This window comes from Euprymna scolopes, chromosome 31 (genome assembly GCF_053919585.1).
Source record: "Euprymna scolopes isolate OS-2025 chromosome 31, ASM5391958v1, whole genome shotgun sequence".
Classification (NCBI taxonomy): domain Eukaryota; kingdom Metazoa; phylum Mollusca; class Cephalopoda; order Sepiida; family Sepiolidae; genus Euprymna; species Euprymna scolopes.
Genome location: NC_136512.1, coordinates 17023700 through 17029278, shown reverse-complemented (window position 1 = coordinate 17029278; position 5579 = coordinate 17023700). Strand labels below are relative to the sequence as shown.

The following is a 5579-nucleotide window of genomic DNA, read 5'->3' as shown; positions in this document are numbered from 1 at the left end:
CTCTCTCTCTCTCTCGAAGATATATATATATATATATGTGTGTGTGTGTGTGTGTGTGTGTGTGTGTGCAGTCAGCACTAACCCTATTCAGGGTTTAACCGGCTTCCTCCGACTCATGGGAGTATGAAATTCACAAGCGGTCCCCAGTCACATGTATATCCCCGTTAGGGGAGATGACGACGTTAGGTTTTTGCAACTTTTTGCAGGGAGGTGTCGACGTCCTCCTACATACAGAACCTGGACTTCCCAAATTAGTCACCCATTTTAGTAATGACCAGGCTCAACGTTGCTTAACTTCGGTGATCTGACGGGAACCGGTGTGTCAACGTGATTATGCCGTATTATATATATATATATATATATATATATATATATATATATATATATATATATATATATATATATATATATATATATATATATATATATATATATATATATATATATATATATATATATATATATATATATATATATATATATATATATATATATATATATATATATATATATATATAGAGAGAGAGAGAGAGAGAGAGAGAGAGAGAGAGAGAGAGGGTCGAACTCGTGAGAGAAAGAGAAATAGAGAAAGCGTTAGATAGAAAAAGAGAGATCAATTCATTATTCCCTTGTTTATTATGCTTGTCAATAATTCAAATCAATGACTTTCTTACATATGACTCGCAATGTATTGGACAAACCATTTTCCCAATACGAACTTAATAGCCGCTAATTGTGAGTTGTACGTTTCTGTCCTAGGCGGCCATTTTATTAGCCTCGTTTTGACATGAGTTCTGGACAATTTGTCTCGTTGTGCGCGCGGCGATTTCATTCATTCGTTCATTCATTCAATTATCCATTCATTTCCCTATTTAACGATTGCGCCGTCTGCACGTTTCGCACGTCCGTTTTCGCTAGCCGTATTGGAGTAATAAAGTGGGGTAAGTGGGGAAATAAGGAAAAAGATTCATATTGAAATAAGAAAAAAGGAAAAGAAAACCAGGAAATAAGAAATAATTTGAAGAAAGCATAGGACAACGAAACTAAAATGCAATAAAAGAAAATCATACATATATATATATATATGTATATATATATATATATATATATATATATATATATATATATATATATATAAGTCGCTCGTTTTAATATTACTACTTCCGTTTTCATGGCTCTTCAACTTTTTATTAAAAAGCATAGAGGGCTTTACTTTTAAAACGACACTTGTATGACAAAGCGCGCTCTGGACGTCCGTGCACAGCCATCCTTCATCGTTGGCAAAATTGCATTGAGAATAGTGGTGATTGGAAGGAAAAAATATATTCTGGAGCACAAAAGGTCGCTCATTCTAGTCGTACCACTTCAGTTTTCGCAGTTCTTCAACTTTCGAATTTAAAAAATGCAAGGCATTTAAAACGACTTTAGTTTATATATATATATATATATAATCATATATATATATAATCATATATATGTATATATAATCATATAGTTTATATATATATAAAATCATATATCAAATACATAAAATATAACTCAAAGTTTTCCTCTAAAAAAAAAAAATTACAGTAAGTCAAAAAAAAACACGTACCATCGGTTTCAAATCCAATACAGGGGGACCAGTTTATGGTCGAGAAATATTGGACGCTCTTCAATCTCTATATTTTTATTTGTTTTCTGAATAGATAAAAAGCATAGGCGGAAGAGAATCCGTAAGACTCCATTTTGTGCCCTATGCCTGTTTACATGTATATATATATATATATATATATATATATATATATATATATATATATATATATATATATATATATATATATATATACATATATATATACAGATATATATATATACAGATATATATATTGTTTGTTTTTTCTTTACGTAAATATAGTCAGATTTTGCAAATTTTGAATCTTTTGATTGGTCACTATCAATGACCTTTATTGGAATTAAATGATGCTAATCTTTTAAATAGTTTCAACCTAGAATAAATAAATACGGCATAATCACGTTGACATATATACGGCATAATCACGTTGACACACCGGTTCTCGTCAGATCACCGAAGTTAAGCAACGTTGAGCCTGGCTAATACCAGATGGGTGACCATTTGGGAATTCTAGGCGCTGTATGTGCTCTCCGCTTATCTCGGCATTGTTTCCAGTCGCCTTGTACCTCAACTTGCCACTGGTATGCAACAATGTTGACTCAGGAGAGGCGTTGTTAGAGGTTGCGCAAGTCTTGCCACACAAATTTCACGCGCAGGCACCCTTACAGTGGGTATCCATAGTCTCTCAAGACTGATGGAAGCCTATATATATATATATATATATATTTGGTTTTAGCGATATGTTTTGAATGAATTCAATTATTTACGAAAGTGCATTTTTACCTAAGTGCGAGTTGGGAATAATTTTCCCTTTAACCAATTTGGTACCCCCACATGGGGAGCGGTATATACATTATTTTTAAAATGCAATTATCCACTGACACGTGTTTTGTCGTCTACGACTCATCGCTATATTCAGCTACTCTGATGAGTCCTAGACGACGAAACACGTGTCAGTGGATAATTGCATTTTAAAAATAATATATATATATATATATATATATATATATATATATATATATATATATATATATATATATATAGGCTATGGATACCCACTGTAAGGGTGCCTGCGCGTGAAATTTTTGTGGCACGAGTTGCGCAATCTCCAACCACACCTCTCCTAGGTCGACATTGTTGAATACCAGTGGAATGTGGAGGTTCAGGACGACTGGAAACAATACCAAGATAAGCAGAAAGCACATACAGCGCCTAGAATTCTCAAATGGTCACCCATCTGGTAGTAACCAGGCTCAACGTTGCTTAACTTCGGTGATCTGACGATACCGGTGTGTCAACGTGATTATACCGTACATAAAAACATATATGTATGTCTTTAAAAATCTATCAAAAATTAGGTAATTATCTAATCAATATAAAATTTTCATCAATTAATAAGTAAAGAATGCATATGAGTGAAACTATTTTTTCGTATTCGTTATATAAATAAATCTGGGGGGACTTTTTTTTATTTATCCGTTGACCAAGTTATTCACTAAGCACACACTCATTTTTTGGTAGTAGGGTGAACGAGTGTAGAAAAACAAAAACAACAAAAACATCACAGGGTACCTTCGATATCGAAGATTGAAATCGGAAATTTGAATGTGTTTAATTTTTTTATCTTTTGCGTTTTGAATATGTTATCAATAATTATTATCGTTATGATGAGGATAGAAAAATATTATTTTTTATGAAAACCAAAAACGCTAAAATAGGCATTCTTTTAAATATTTAAAAATGAATTAAAAATTTTATTTTAGAATGTGTAAACTTTCGATTTACCAGTACATAAAAATGTTTTAAAGAATCGATACCAAAAAATAGAAAATAAATAAATAAAACAAGGCGTGAAAATTATAAGCATTAATTGTATCTGCGTTTTTATTTATTTATTTTTTTTGTTTTTTGTTTTTTCAAGATACGGTAACCCTTTACGGTTTACAAAAAATGGTTATCTCCCTTTTTTGAAAATTAACTATAACTATGAAGACATGGATTTCCGTAGATGGTTGCGAAATTCCAACAGGTTGCATCGCCCAGAGGGTTACCAAAAACCGCCCTTTTAAGGGCCACCAAAATCTAATGACAGTTTGTGTCACCTTGATTTATGCAATAAGGAATCAGGGAAAATATAGTATGATCTACTTTATGGGGAAAAAAGTGTGGCTTATTGGTTATTATAACTTAGAAAATTAGAAAGGAAAAAAATAATCATGGAATTTATGGAATTAAAAACTGACTAAAAGTGATATTAAAACTGAGAAATATAACGCTAAAAATTTATGTTTGATGTAAAAATGGAAACAAACAGTTTTCTCTATTTATCAAGTACTAGAGAAGAATTTAAAGCTTGATTGATCAATTATTATAAAGGAAAAAATTATAAAGCTAAAAATAACATATTTTACCATAAATGGCGTTTGTAATTATAATTTAATTTAATTATTTTTTTTTTAAATTTGTATTTGACTGTCTACTTACATTAAAATTCATGAAAATGCTTAAATAAATATTTAGACGCGACCGGGTTCTCACACCTAAAATCCAAGATGGCGGCGTTAAGTACATGGTTTCTAAAATGTACGAGATCGTGGGAAATAATTGAATTATTTGAATTTATTTAAAGATTATATAAATATAAATTATATTCTAATATGTTTGCATATCCTTAAAATGAAAGTAAACTTTATTTAGACATAAAAAAGTTAGTTCAATTGATTCGAAAATTTTCTTTTAAAATATTAATGTTTTGTTGACAGCAGAAAATTGGTCAAACGTGTTTTTTTGTTGTTTTTTTTTTATTTTAAAATTAAATTCATATAAAAAATCATAGAAAAGTATTATATTATTCTGCTTTTAACATAATAAACTTCAGAGATTTATCTTTCTGATAAAATCACAAGTTGATCAAAAATAACGGATTTTTATAGATTGTAATAAGCTTTAGAAAAAAGCAGTTTTTTTAATATATATGTGTGTGTGTGTGTGTGTGTGTGTGTGTGTGTGTGTACATATATATACATATACATACTTAATCGCCATATATATTTTATAACTTACTACCTAGCTCTACCTACGTATTGAGCACTGTTGAAGTAAATACTTAAAGTTTACGCATAAATTTATACTTTCGTATATTAATTTATGTGATAAAATGAAGTAGTTATACACACACACACACACACACACACACACACACACACATATATATATATATATATATATATATATATATATATATATATATATATATATATATATATATATAAGAATACTGAGATCACTGATTATTGGTATCAAGTCTTAAAAAATATTTTTGGAGGGTAATATTTTTATATATGACAACCCCAGCCAAAAACTTTGTTAAATAATAAATTTTTGTTTTGAAATATAATAATATATATGTGTGTGTGTGTGTGTGTGTGTGTGTGTGTGTGTGTGTGTGTGTGTGCGTGTGCGTGCATACAGGTTGGCCGACTTAAAAGTAGGCCGATCTCTCTAATGTTTTCTTTTAACGACCAACTGACACCACAAGACAAAATGCAATTCTTTTTCCAACAAGATGGCGCTACATGCCACACGTCTCACAGATCACTGACACAAGTTCATAACATGTTTTACGGAAGAGAGAACAATAAGCACAGGATTATGGCCACCACGTTCCCCGGGCTTGTCATCATGTGATTTTTATCTTTGGGGCTTTTAAAAAAAAAAAGTTCATGAAGATAATCCTCACAATTTAGACAAACCAAAGGAGAACATTATCAACGCTATCATTAAAATCCTTTCGCTCTGATAGGTCTATTAAAGTGGTCGTTAATGGGCAGAAATATGTAGGTCACAGTATTAATGCAGACATGCCCCAAAGATCCATATTGGGCCAAACTGTCTTCCTTATCTTTATCAAGGACCTCACAAACCATATTCTTCAATCATTTGTCGACATCTATGCAGACATTAC

The 5579-nt window shown here is 30.8% G+C and overlaps 2 pseudogenes; one reads left to right on the top strand and one right to left on the bottom strand.

Annotated features, from left to right (window-relative positions):
- Positions 1-225: 225 nt before the first annotated feature.
- On the bottom strand, positions 226-344 carry LOC145255870 (5S ribosomal RNA; annotated as a pseudogene).
- Positions 345-2024: 1680 nt separating this feature from the next.
- LOC145256054 (5S ribosomal RNA) lies at positions 2025-2141 on the top strand (annotated as a pseudogene).
- Positions 2142-5579: the final 3438 nt, after the last annotated feature.